The 15,648-nt window shown below is 37.5% G+C and overlaps 1 protein-coding gene across 8 annotated transcripts in view; it reads right to left on the reverse strand.

Annotated features, from left to right (window-relative positions):
- Window positions 1-15,648, reverse strand: part of LOC138706798 (CTD small phosphatase-like protein 2) — a 75,252-nt gene that overhangs the window by 15,600 nt on the left and 44,004 nt on the right. The gene's annotated exons all lie outside the window — the stretch shown is intronic.

Below are 15,648 nucleotides of genomic sequence, written 5' to 3' on the forward strand. Positions count from 1 at the left end.
GCCACTCAAAATCTTTACTGGTTTCCGAATTACGGCGAGTTAAGCAAAGAAGCGTTTTTGCTTTGTGGAGGACTGAAGACTTAATTTTTGTCTTTTAAAGAAGAAAGGACAGACAGTTCCTTCTTACAGAAATCTCTGCGCTGTTTCGTGGGCTGAGAGCGTCAAGGTTCTATTGCACATTTTTGGTGAAAATGAGTTGTTTTATCGAAATGGATTATACTTTTCTAACACTCAGAATAACATTAGAGTAATATGCGTTATTTTTGCTCCTATTAATATTTTGCCACGTTATTTGAGATATATAAAGGTTTCATTTCAGTCTTTCTTTCATGGGCAAGATGCACAACAATACAAATTTAATTACGCATTTGTTTAAAATTACATAATACCTGAAGCCTTATCCTCGGCATTTCATGCATTAAAATTTTACCAAGTTTAGTATGTAATATTAGTAGGCCTATATTATTACGTCTACCTCAAAATTTATGACGACCCAAGAGTACATCTGGGAATAACATTATTCAGTGCATATAGGCCTATTGCATTTTACGTTAATAAATGGACTCATATTTCCATAGTTCTACTGCCTATAAACTCCATAGTAATGAATATATTTTTACCCTGAGCCAAAACTAAATAATATGAATGATTAGAACCGGAAATAGATAGATCCAAGGAATTGGTACAAACGATTTTTTGTTTAATTTCGCAATTTAATATCTGCTGAAACTAGATTTATAGAAAAAAACATATACACGGATCAAATTTATTTTAGAGTTAGATGTGTCCGAAAAATTAAAAATAAATAAATAAATACATAAAAGTAAAAACAATAGGAGATAGCAATATCAAATCTTGATGGGTTGCAGTGGAATGGCTGTTGTGCTACAGCAGAAAAATGAAAGACAGCTTGGCTTTTAAGGAACCTGAAGATTCATTGCCGCCCTCACATAAGCCCATTGGTCCCTATCCTGAGCAAGATCAATCCAGTCTCTATCATCATATCCCACCTCCCTCAAATCCATTTCAACATTATCTTCCCATCTACGTCTCGGCCTCCCCAAAGGCCTTTTTCCCTCCGGCCTCCCAACTAACACTCTATATGCATTTCTGGATTCGCCCATACGTTCCATATAATAGTAATACCAGTAGACTACTATGACATTTCTTTCATTTTTCTGAATACCGAAGTGTTTACAGCATAATGTTATTTACATGTAATAAAGTATTTTAATTAAAAATTAAAAATTTACGATTAACTCGAAAGCCTTAAGCAACGGAAACATTTTGAAAACAAATCTGAAATCAGTGCGATGATTTCTGTGAGAATGCACAGTTTAATCACTCTGCACACGGAAGTCCACCAGGCAAAAATGCTCCATTGTAACTTGGAGCCTAGTACAAATTCTGAATATCAACCACTTTTCTCTCCTTTGGCCCTCCATCTACAGTAAAAAATAAAAAAGTTAACCGTTTACCAACTTTTGAGGATGTCGATGTCTATTTTGAACAGATGACTTCGAAGCTAGTGTTTTTTTTTTTTTTTTACACTTTCCAAAACAGATTTTGATTTCGAATTTTTTTGCTATGCTTTCTTTAGACATTTATCTATGAATCCTAAAAATTACAGTGCAATTGATCGACTCTCACAGGAGCTACGACATGATAACGTTTAACAATGCAGCAAATAGCAACCGGCAACAAGAACCAAAATGGCGGACGATTATATTTAGTCTTGATAGAGCCCTAGAATTGGCCTGTTGGAGGTCAGTACAAAAGTTGACGATTATTTGGCTGTGATTGCATCACGGATTATATAAATATGTAATTTCGAATAACTTTTTCTTTTGGTTCTGATAATTGAATAAGGGTCTTTCTAAACTTGTGGAAACATGTCCCTTAAACCCGTATTCTTGGGGAGGTATTAAATTGCTTTCAACAGCAAGACATGGTAACTTCGCATCCAGTGGCCCAAATATTATCAAATCTATGCATATCAGTTAACAATAAGAGCATGAATAATAACAGATACATGAGGTCTGATCAAGAAGTTTTGAGATGGTAACAAGCTAACTGCCCCAGGGCAAACAGATTGGCTGCAATCTTTCGTCGTCAGTCAGTTGCAAGACCATTGTCACATGAACAAGGAGCAAAGAGAGTGCATTGGTGAATATTGCTTGAGACGTGCAAACATTTACATGTGGTACAATCAGTTTAGAGAAGATCGGGAATCAGCTGAAGATGACCCTCGACATCTTGTACGGACGAAAAATTCAACAGCTGCGCGGAATTATTCTCAATGATCGACGACTGACTTATCCAGGAGCTTGCTGAAGACTTAAATACAAGGGCTATTCATAAAGTAACTTCCATTTTCATATAGCGTGCGTAACAACAGAGACAGTGGCGCCGCTCTTGCGATAGAGTGTACCTTCAAGCAGTACGTGTCGAGCAGCGGTAGAGTCAAGGTCGTGTCTTTGTTCCTCTCTGAGCCACGTGCTGTCAAAATGTGTGCTGCAATCGCAAGTCCCGCCAGGTGTGAGGTACGTTCTGTAATAAGATTTCTTGTGGCCAAAAACTGTAAAGCTAGTGAAATCCATTGCCAACTTTGTGAAGTTTATGAGCCAGACGTAATGAGTGAAGGTGGTGTAAGACAATGGTGCCGTATGTTCAAAAATTGGCGAACCAATGTCCATGATGAAGAGAGAAGTGGTCGACCGAGTATCGTGAATGCAGATCTGATTTGTTTGGTTGACAAAAGGGTTACAGCAAGCCACAGGTTCACCATATCGGAGCTTAGTGAGGATTTTCCACAGATTAATCGTAATGTTATGTACAAAGTGATTACCGAAGATTTGGGCTACCAGAAACTTTCTGCCAGATGGGTGCTTAAACTTCTTTCTGAGGAACTAAAGGCTCAGCGGATGGGAGCAGCTCTGTTCTTTCTTGAGCGTTAGGAAAGAGAAGGTGATGCTTTTCTCGATCAGATTGTGACAGGAGATGAGACTTGGGTGCGGTATGTGAATGCAGAAACAAAGCTTCAATCAATGCAATGGAGCCATACTCACTCCCAGAAAAAAAAAGCACAAAGTGTCGTCAAACATTTTCCACGAGAAAACTCACGGCAACTGTCTTCTGGGACAGAAAAGGAATTTTGCTAGTGGAGTTCTTGGAGAGGAATGCCACAATTAACGCTGAGCATTACTGAACATACTAACAAACTTGAAAAGCGCCATTCAAAACAAACGTCGGGCATGTTGAGCTCTGGGGTGATTTTCCTGCATGACAATGCCCGGCCGCATACAACGCGACCAAACTGCAAGAGTTCAACTGGGAAGTATTGGATCACCCTCCCTATAGCCCAGATTTGGCGCCCAGCGATTACCATCTCTTCATGCACATGAAGACGTGGCTTGGCTCGAATTGCTTTGACGATGACGAAGAGTTGAAAACCAGCGTCGTAGGTTCAGTCGCAGGCAGCCAAATTCTACGATTGCGGAATTTCAAAGCTCGTCAAACGCTACGACAAGTGTCTCAATGTGACTGGAAACTATGTGGAAAAATAAACTAGAGTGTATACTTTCAAACGTATTGTAACCCAATTCTGTAACGTCATTCACAGGTTCGTAAAAAATAAATGGAAGTTACTTTATTAATAGCCCTCGTATATCGTACGGAACTTTTCAGGCTTTGAACTTTTCAAGGATTTGAACATGAGAGGTGTCGTTGCAAACATGGTGCAGTGAGTTTGTCCAAGGACCAAAAGCTCTAGCACACTTAAGTGAGCGAAGAACTGAAAAATCTCGCTGAAATGAACAGAAAATTTTTGACACGCATCATAACCTGTGATGAGATATGGCTCGGAAAAATGAAGCTCAATCCATACAATTAAAGTCACAAAATTCTCCTCGGCCTAAGAAAGTGAGACAAGTCAAATGCCAAAACAACGTAGATTATTTTCTTTGCATTAGAGATGTGGTACATTTCGAATTTGTTCCCAGTAGCCGAACGATTAACCAATACTTCTACAAAGAAGTTTTGATGTGTCTGCAAGACACAGTGTGAAGACAGCATCCTGAGCTCTTTCAAAATGAGTGTTGGATCCTCCACCATGACAATACACCAGCCCATTATGCCTTCTTCTTCCAAGAATATCTGGCTGAAAAAAAAAATCCATGTATTACCCCACCCTATTTGCCAGATTTGGCTCCAGTAATTTTTTTTTGATTCCCCGACCAAAAATGAAGCTGAAAGGTAATATGTTCGATGGCACTGCTGCCATTCAAGGGAATGTGACAAGGAAACTAAATAGCCTTCAGGAAATTGACTTCCAAAGGTGCTTTGAAATGTGGCAGGAATGCTGGTAGATCTGTATGAGGAGAGGTACTGGAATCTTGTAACCACACGATTTCTTTTTATGTTAAAAAAATCTTTAAACTTTTTGATCAGACCTTGTATATTTATATAAACGTATGTATGTCCTTTGAGCTGTAGATCCTTTAAAGACTTTACAAGGTGTAGAAGAAATTTTCAAAGCTAAAATCTTGAAAATTAATACCCATTCAACAGTACATATTCTTTTTCCCATCTATCCAGATTGACTTGATAAATGTTCAACAAAATCGGAATCCACAACACTGAGGACTCACCCTGTTAGTGGACGATTTAGTAATACAAAATTATTAGCAATTATTATGTTAAAGTACATTCATTTTTATCACTTCACCTTCCTTTGGAGTAATGTGTAGATGTTGAATCTACGTTACAATAACAATTAATAGAGCAGTGGTTGCATTTGAGCAGAGATAATGAAGTACTATGTCGAACACCACAAAATTCAGCTCGACTCACTGAGTCAGTCCTCCTCCCTGGCCTTGTGGACTTTTAACAATCCTCACGGCATTATGAGGAGCTAGCTGTTATGCAGATGGCAGTGTGAAAAAGTCGTCTATAGTTGTCCGTGCACTGTATCAACAACCATGATCTATGTTTGTCGATGAATGGTGATAGGCCTATTTGATGGTGCCATTTTTAAATAGTGTTTTGTTACAATTATATTAATATTAATTGAGTGCATACAGTGTATTTAATATTCTGCAATGACTATAAATACATTATTATATAACTATTTATAAATAAGTTGTTATAGTTAACATTATTTTTAGTTTGGTGCGAGTGCTGTATACGACATTAACCTTAAGCATGTAATATCTTCTCCAATATCATAGTTTGTTCAAGTCCATAACATCCAATAATTTCATTACCTCACATAGAAATGGAGATTTCTACAAATCCAGAAATTCATGATAAGTACTGACATAGAAAAGAAATCAAACATTAAAGCTTGTATGTACTCTTTCTTTTGTCAGTGGTGATGATAGAAGATGTCAGTAATATTCTCAATGAGTCAAAATTTTGTTATCATTTCCTTAGCCACTTCTTTCTGCAAGAGCTACCAAACAATATCAATCAGATTGATATGTGGCGAATTTCCAGGCCAAAGCAGCAGAGGAATATATTCTTCCTAGAAAAAGACTTTTATAATACGACAGTATCAAAGGGTTAACCATTCCCTTAAATGGGACAGCAACCTGTTCAACACCTCCTCGGAGTGATCCTGCCGCACAGACCCAGTGCCCTTGCTACGGCAACAGTCCAACAGAACACATTACAGAATCGGTCTGATATTTTTCACCATGGTGTCTTTGCATAAACTGTGATTTGTTTCCTAAGATTTCAAATGTTGACTAATCATGAAAACAAATCTGAAATAAAATGGAGAATTATGTAATTCAGTGTAAGAGTAGACAAAGAAAAAGAGCCTGTAATTAAATTTACTGATTTCCAGAAATTCACTACACGAGATGTTTTGAAACCATAACACTAGTTAACACAAATGGGCCTTCAGGCCTTGAAGTCCATTCCTCCATGCTATTGCTTTAGATTTTCAATTTCATTCCAATCTGGGTGTAAATATTGGTTCTCAGTCACACTTTCTTCTTTTGAGAGGCTAATTCCTCACCAAAGTCAATTTTTCTCTCGATTTGTCTCACAGAAAATTCCAACAAGTCAATCTTCGAGAAATCCCTCAAGCATGGCTTTTACCGCTCCAATCACTTGTTTTACTGACAAAACTCATCACGTTTATTACACAATGAATATTTTACACTCTAAACAACTGTTTGAATGCAGGAAAGGTATAATTAGAAGTATCAGTTCACAAATAAACAGTAAAACTAAAAGTGACTAGCACACACTGAAAGCAAGATTGCCCTGATTATTATCACAGAGGCAACTCAGTGCTTGTTCAAAGACATAATTATTATCACAACAATGACACGTTATAAAATGTGTTTCTTGGCTACAATAATAGTACCATAACATTAATAAACTCCTTTCAATAATAAGGTATGTAATAAATTTGGACCGTAGAAGTCAAATATTTGTGGAAAATTAACATACGTCTAATATAATATGGCCAGGGACTATGTACCACCAAAAAAGCCACTGAAAACATATGGTGCTTCAGCAAATGACAGTAATAACAACAAATAATAGATTTCAGGTTCTGTCTGTGTATATATTTTTACACAACCCACCAATTCAGAACCAACACCAAGAACACCAGATACAGTCTCTACTAATAGACAAAACAATCCTATTATGGCCTATCAGGAACCAAAGGATTAAACCAATTTGCTCCAAGTATTATATTATATTACAGCCGCTCAATCCATCTGGTTTTGTTTTCCTTCTCTGGGAGATAGTTCAAGCTTCTATCACAACAATCATTCTACTGACATGCTCTTATCACTTCTTCTATTTTATCTTTCCGAGATTTGTATAATACATTCGTTACTGGAGGTACGTTAACAGAAAGCCACAATTTAAGTCACACAGTATTTGTGTGCACTCATAGTTGAGTTCTGGCGTCTTGTCAGCTCATTTGAGTCGTGTGGATACAAAAGGAAAAATTGTGACGGTATCATGTATAGTTCCTGGGGTAGCTCAGTCAGAAGAGCGTTTGCACACTAAGCAAAGGGCCCCGGGATCGATACCCGGCCACGAAAAAATTTTTCCTTGAAATTATTCACTGTAAATAAAATTCTTGAGTGAGTTAATCTTAACAAAATTATTTCTTGAGTGAGTTAATCTTAACAAAATTATCAGTTCATGATTTCAATATACCGCAAAGTGGTGTGAATCCAATAAAAAATTTCAGTCTTTTGTAGATATGTAACAAATAAAATTGTTACAGTATAACATCAATTTGAATTTAGTTTCAGTCCATAATTTCATTTAGTTTTTAATTATAATTTAATACAATTTTAAAAACTTACTTGTTGATCAGTTTCACCTCACGTTGATCAGTTTCACCTCACAAGTTGGGATGAATCCGATCACATATTTATTTTCCCTACCGTATTCTATCGGATTCAGACTGCCAATGGCTGAAACCAATCACTATTTTGTATTTTAAAATGTGTGTAAGTGAAATACATCAGATTTTAGTACAGTTTAACTTTTAATCTCATACAATATGTATTAGAAACGTAAGAAAGTATCTCCTCATTGATTCACTAAACATATATTCTGTACAAATACACAATTGACATTACATGGCGTATAATTCTTACCTTAAACTAGCTCCAGTGATATAAATTTTCAAACAGTGTGATTTGCTACTCAAGGTCATGATCATTAATGTTGTTGAAAACATAATACGTGTCACGCCTTCCCTGCTCTGCCACAACTGAATCCTGAGAGATTGTCCGTCGTCAGCACTGTCATCATCACTTCCAACTGTCTCTTACTACACTTCCTTTGCCTGGAGCATTTTGCTCGACAAGTTGTTTTATTTGTTGATTCATGAAAACGAGCCTTTTTCAGTTGCATTTGAAATGATGCTGTCCCAAGACCGTTCTCCTGATTTATTGTCACCTTTGTCTTCTTCTTCTTCTTCTCCTTCTTCTTCTTCAGGAATCTGGGCAATGATTTTATTGGTACAGAAGGGAACAACTACTGCCTTCCTGAATCCAGACAAGGTATTAGATTGGGAATTCATACTGTACCTGTTTTGAAAGACTCTGTTTGTTGTATACTGCATGATCAGAATCACACCACAAAATTGTACTATTGTGTTTACTGAAAAATAAATTATGGTTTATTTAATGACGCTCGCAACTGTAGAAGTTTTATCAGCGTCACCGATGTGCCGGGATTTTGTCCCATAGGAGTTCTTTTACATTCCAGTAAATCTACTGACATGAGCCTGTCGCACTTAAAAACACTTAAATACCATCGACCTGGGCCCTGATCGAATCCGCAATCTCGAGCACAGAAGGCCAGTGCTATACAGACTATGTTACCTAGGCCGACTTTTAGTGAAAAGTAGCATTAAAGTGACATAAGCTATGCACATGCAAATTAAAACTAGTACTTAAGAACATTCTTAGAAAGTAAAAATATCATGACATACCAATTTGACAAAAGGAGAAGTTAGCTCAAGCACCACAAATGCAGCACACATTATGAACTTATTTTTAAAAGAAAATCTGTTGGCCTAGCGCTCTGTAGCTGACCATTGTTGTAGATCAATTACTTATGAACAAAAAACAAACGGAATATGTATTATATGACTTTCTTGTGTTAAATTCTATTGTACCTGGTTTACATGTTTCGACCTATTACAGGTCATCCTCCTCCTGAGTTCTGATGATAACCCATAATAGGTCGAAACATGTAAACCAGGTACGATGGAATTTAACACAAGAAAGTCTTATCATACATATTCCGAAGTGATACAGTGTTAAAAGTTTTGTAATCAAGATGTATGAAAAACAAAAATCAGCTGCGCAATTATTGTTATAGTCAAATGCGCACATTCATCATTACTGAAAAATGTACAAATGATCGGATTCACTTCATTTTACCGTACCAAATGAACAATTCCATTTCAGGGCATTATCATAGTACAACTCATCAAATATATATCGCATTTGAAAACTTGTATGTAAAATCTACCACAGTATAGGAAATGCACATTGTATGCATCTTTTCGGACATTGAAAAGGCATTTGACACTGTACGTGTATGCACTCAAGGTCTAATAATGAAAGTAATATCAAATCTGTATGGTTCACATTCTGAAAAACTTCCTAACAGACAATTTAAGATTAAAGTAAATGGCCAGTACTCGTCTGAAGAACCATAGTGCCTCAAGGAGCAGTATTATCTCAAAACAGACTTCCATCAATAAGAAAATTACCATTTTGCACAGTTTGCAGACAACACTTTAATTGGGATATCCAAGAAGCTTACACTAAAATACAAAGTTATGTAAAATAGAATCATGGCTCCAAAACTGGAAGATAAAAATAAATACACCTAAGAGCTCATTGTAATTTTTACTAGAAGACATCCTGAAGTTCCCTTTGAATTAAAGATTTTTAATGAATCTATTATAAAGAAAAATGGAACAACATATCTAGGCATTATATTACACTACAGATTTACATTAAAGTGTCATTTGAATAAAAAGATATAATGTTTTTCATACTTTCAAATCTCAAATCACCATCTCTGAGTTTATGGTCAAAGAAAATCTTTTACATTTTGCTAAACTAACCTAATCGTCAGTCTTCTTCAGGCCGGTGGAGAGGAAGGACGTATTTTTCGCAGCGGAGAAAAGATTAGAACAATGGGCTGTGAGTTGGAGCTGTACCGGGCAAGGATAGGCGGCTGGGCGGCCAGGTCAAGGATGCAGCGGAGCGTGAAAGGGACAGCTTTGGCAGGTCTGGCTGAGTGTCTCTTCTTTCACATAGTGATCGCGATACTACTAATTATTGGTGGTATCGAACTGAATCCAGGACCTGCAAGCGACAACAGGGTGATCAGTGTCAAGTGTGGCAGCTGTAGAAAGAACCTACGAGTAGGCGTGCTGTGCAACCAGTGCGAGAAGTGGTTCCATCTGACTTGTCAGAAGATCAAGAGGGAACAGATAGTAGAAGAAACGTGGCTGTGCAAGGACTGCGGGAACGAGGCAGGCAACAGGGAGCTCATCGGTCTTCGGAACGAGGTGAAGAAGCTACGGGAGAAGCTAGAGACGGCGGAGCAACGGATCAAGTTTCTGGAGGACGAAAATAAGTTGTTGCGACGGGAAAAGGAAAATGGCGAAGAGAGGGAGGAGAAGAAGAAGCATGGTGCGGCAAGTGTTATCATCGGAGACTCCATCATTCGACACGTAGGGAATCTACAATCGGAGCTGGCGACAGAGTGTTACCCTGGGATTAGAGTGAAAGAAATGAAAAGCGTGATCGAAAATCAGGAACGAGGGGAACCGAAAAACATCGTCCTTCACGTAGGAACAAACGATTTGCGAAGAGGTGTTGATTATATCATGGCAGATGTATATGACTTGGTGATGGAAACGAAGAAGAAATATCCGGCAGCTGGGATTGTCATCAGTGGAATCGTCAGACGGAGGGATGTGAACTGAAGAAAAGTGGGTCGTGTGAATAAAGCTTTCGAGTGGGTAGCGGAGTGTCTTGGTGCGCGTTTCGTCGATCCAAATTCCTGGATAGACGACAGATGCTTAGGAAGAGACGGAATCCACCTAAATCGGAGGGGGGCTGCAGACATGGGATCCCTCTTCGCGCGGGTAGTTACTACAACATGGCGCGGCGAGATCGAGGATCCATCAGCTGGCAGCGGCACCAAAGGACCATCAGCCGACGGCGGGGGCGTGGGACTACCCGTGGTCAGCGGTGGTGTGAGTCTACCAGCGGGAGGAGGGGTCGAGGGACTATCAGTGGGCGGTGCGGTCGAAGACCTATCCCCGGGCAGCGTAGACCTGCAGTGACGGCGAGGTGCCACGGGGATTCAGAATGTTCAAGTAAGGACAGGCCTACTAAGACTACTGCAGGTTAATTGCCGAAGTATTAGAAATAAACTTATTCCGTTTTGGAACTTGGTCGATGTTTATAATCCAGATGTAATAATTGGGACGGAATCATGGCTTAGGGAAGACATAAATGACTCGGAAATTTTTAGGTCTGATTATAGTCTTCAGAAAGGATAGAAGTGAAAAGGGAGGGGGAGTTTTCGTTTGTGCTAAGGTAGAAATAAGTAGCAATCTTCTGTGGATACATGAGGAAGTTGAAATATTGAATGTTCAGATAAGAAATGGGCGGGAAACCTTAGATGTAATAGCATGTTACAGACCACCCAGTGAATTAAACAATTTAACTTTGCACAAACTAAATGAATATCTTAATACAGTATCAGAAGACCGAAACGTAGTAATTGCTGGGGATCTAAACCTCCCGAAAATTAACTGGAACGGGATTTCAGGTACAAATTCAGATGCACAGACCCTTGTTAATGAATTGATCTGGCGTAAAGATTTCACGCAGGTAGTAAATGGTCCGACGCGTGACAATGCCCTCTTAGATGTTTACCTACTAAGACCTGTCTCTCTCTTTGTCAACTCTGAAAGTCTTCATAAAATAAGTGATCACAATAGCGTCTTGTTAGAAATCTTCTGGGAAAACACAGTAAATCCGAGGTCCAGTCCACTGTCTGTCTGGAATTTTAACAAAACCGATGTCCATGAATTACAAACGTTTCTACGACAAAAGCATGATGACTTTCTAAGGACTGAAGGAAATATGGAAAATGTGTGGCATAAATTTAAGTGTATAATTTTCGAAGCATTAGTAAAATGTGTACCTTCTAAAATATTTAAGAAAAATCCGGACCCAGAATATTACACTAATTATATTCGCTGCTTAAAGAAAAAGACAAGGCGCGCATTTAGCAAACGTAAACGAAGCCATGAGCATTGGGAAAAATATGTCGAATTAATTAAGAAACTTGAGTGTGAAAAAAGGTTAGCTCAGGAAAATTTTCTAAAAACTATTTTAAAAGAAGATGAAAGTAACAGTTGGAGACAGTTTTATAATTATGTACGCAGGAGAAAAGGAAAAAATGAAGGAGTAGTGCTTTTACGAAATCAGAACGGAGAAAGTATAACTGATGACAAAGAAAAGGCCGACTTATTAAATTCCTATTTCATTTCGGTTTTCAATAATAATAATAATAATAATAATAATAATAATAATAATAATAATAATAATAATAATAATAATAATCCCGCTGATAGGAGTGGTTGTGTCACAGACCGTGAATGTGAACCAAATTCGACTTTCAAAATAACTTCCAAAGGGGTTAGAGAGAGAATAACGAAATTAAAAAATCGGAAGTCTCGAGGACCAGATACTATTGCTACAGAGATTCTTAAATTAGGTTCCGAGGCCATAATTCCATACTTAATGCGTATATTTCATGTTTCCATAAACAATCCAGCTATTCCATGTGACTGGAAATCAGCTATAGTGGTACCCATACATAAAGGTGGAAATAAATTAGATGTCGGAAACTACAGACCGATTAGCCTTACATCTGTCGTATGTAAAGTCATGGAGCATTTGATATCGGATTATATTCGTCATGTTCTAAATGCGAAAGACTGGTTTTACAACCGCCAGCATGGTTTTAGGGAAGGCTTCTCATGTGATAGTCAAATTACGTCGCTGGTTCAGGATCTAGCTGAAGAGGTAGATAGAGGCGGAAGAATCGATGCAGTTGTGATTGATTTTTCGAAAGCATTTGATTTGGTGCCACATGACATATTAATAGATAAGTTAAGTAGGCTAGGAATAGATAAAAGAGTGGTGCTATGGATCCAAGAATTCTTAAAAGGTAGAACCCAGAGAGTTAGAGTAGGTCATGAAATATCGGAAATTGGAAATATAAGTTCAGGGGTGCCACAGGGCAGCGTTCTGGGTCCATTACTCTTTATAATATACGTAAATGACCTATGCCAGGATATTACATCAAATGTGAGGCTATTTGCAGACGACTGCATTATCTATAGAAAGATTAGAAATAATTCAGATGTAGATGCTATTCAAACAGACTTGAATAAAATTTATAACTGGGCGTTAAAGCATAGGATGAAAATAAACGGTTCTAAAAGTAAATCTATAACATTTTGTAAAACCCGAGAGGAAACTAGTCTTAATTACGAATTCAGTGGTGTTGTAATTCCGCAACAACAATGTTGTAAATATCTAGGAGTGTATTTAAACTCCAAACTTTCTTGGGAAGAGCATGTTGATAATGTTACAGGCAAAGCATGGAGGGCACTTCACTTTATTATGAGAATCTTGAGAAAGGCTAGCCCCAAATCGAGGGAAATAGCATATCTAACGTTAGTGCGACCGTTAATGGAATACGGAACTACGTGTTGGGAACCCTATAGAATATATCAGATAAATTCCTTAGAAAGAATCCAGTATAGGGCAGCTAAATTTGTTAAAGGTAAAAGAGAAGATGGGAACGATACGATAAAAGAACTTAAATGGGAAACTTTGGAAAACAGACGTAGGAAAACTAGAATAACATCATTGTATAGAGCACATCTAGGTCAGAAAGCATGGGTAGATATAACGGCTCGGTTAGAAAAGCCAACGTACTATGGTAGGAACGATCATGATTTTAAAATCAAATGTAGGAAACAGAAAACGGATGTAGGTAAATTATCATTTTTAAATAGAACTATAAATGATTGGAATGACCTACCTGCAGTGGTCTTTGAGGGCTGTCCTTCCTTAAGGAGATTCAAGAATAACTTAAAAAGTTGTGTATAAAGTGCAAATTAAAATTAAGGTGACATTCAACATTTAATTTTTTAAGGTGACATGTATTTATCTAGCCTGACGAGTTTACTTCCTTGGTTTGAATTGTAAATTATTTAAAAATAGCGTGTAAGAGGGCCGTAGACTAGAAATGTTTAGTTTAAATGTAGTTCTGTTTATAAGTATGCATAAGGATGCAATTATTTGACTTATTTGAACTGTTGTATCAGTGAAGCGAGGTGAGTCAGTGAAGTTATGGTTTTACAGTGCAGTGAACAGTTCCGATCAGTGATAATTTATAGCGGCAATGAAATGTGTTCTATAGTGTCAGTGAAATGTGTTACAGAGTGTCAGTGAAATGTGCTAAAGTGTCAGTGAAATGCGTCATAGTGCCACTACAGGGAATGAGATGAGAGTAAAGTGAAAGACTATTGAAACTTATGTAGGACCTATACATAATTATGTAGGTTGTGTTGTAAAATTAGGTGTTTTATTTTATGTTTTATTATTATTGTGTTAAATTGTATTGTGTATTCTTATTGTATTGTGTATAAAATTGTATATGTGTTGTAAATTGTATTATGTATTGTAAATTTTATTATGTATTGTTTATCATTTCAAAAAGGCTTATGACTCGGTTAAGAGGGAAGTATTATATGATATTCTTATTGAATTTGGTATTCCCAAGAAACTAGTTCGATTAATTAAAATGTGTCTCAGTGAAACATACAGCATAGTCCGTATAGGTCAGTTTCTATCTGATGCTTTTCCAATTCACTGCGGGCTAAAGCAGGGAGATGCACTATCACCTTTACTTTTTAACTTTGCGCTAGAATATGCCATTAGGAAAGTTCAGGATAACAGGCAGGGTTTGGAATTGAACGGGTTACATCAGCTTCTTGTCTATGCAGATGACGTGAATATGTTAGGAGAAAATACACAAACGATTAGGAAAAACACGGAAATTTTACTTGAAGCAAGTAGAGCGATCGGTTTGGAAGTAAATCCCGAAAAGACAAAGTATATGATTATGTCTCGTGACCAGAATATTGTACGAAATGGAAATATAAAAATTGGAGATTTATCCTTCGAAGAGGTGGAAAAATTCAAATATCTTGGAGCAACAGTAACAAATATAAATGACACTCGGGAGGAAATTAAACGCAGAATAAATATGGGAAATGCGTGTTATTATTCGGTTGAGAAGCTCTCATCATCCAGTCTGCTGTCGAAAAATCTGAAAGTTAGAATTTATAAAACAGTTATATTACCGGTTCTTCTGTATGGTTGTGAAACTTGGACTCTCACTCTGAGAGAGGAACATAGGTTCAGGGTGTTTGAGAATAAGGTGCTAAGGAAAATATTTGGGGCTAAGCGGGATGAAGTTACAGGAGAATGGAGAAAGTTACACAACACAGAACTGCACGCATTGTATTCTTCACCTGACATAATTAGGAACATTAAATCCAGACGTTTGAGATGGGCAGGGCATGTAGCACTTATGGGCGAATCCAGAAATGCATATAGAGTGTTAGTTGGGAGACCGGAGGGAAAAAGACCTTTAGGGAGGCCGAGACGTAGATGGGAGGATAATATTAAAATGGATTTGAGGGAGGTGGGATATGATGATAGAGACTGGATTAATCTTGCACAGGATAGGGACCGCTGGCGGGCTTATGTGAGGGCGGCAATGAACCTTCGGGTTCCCTAAAAGCCATTTGTAAGTAAGTAAGTATTGTTTATCATTTTATTGTGTATTGTTAATATTGTATATACCACTGCCACCGGGTGCTTGCCCACTTGCAGTGTAAATAAATACATACATACATACACTGTAATCAGCACGGTCATCATTTGGTGTTCAAAGAAAAGTTCTTCATACGATTTATGAAGCAGACTATCATACATCAAATAAATTTCTTCATGAAATCTTGAAGATTACTCACAG

The sequence above is a fragment of the Periplaneta americana genome, chromosome 9, assembly GCF_040183065.1.
Source record: "Periplaneta americana isolate PAMFEO1 chromosome 9, P.americana_PAMFEO1_priV1, whole genome shotgun sequence".
Taxonomy (NCBI): domain Eukaryota; kingdom Metazoa; phylum Arthropoda; class Insecta; order Blattodea; family Blattidae; genus Periplaneta; species Periplaneta americana.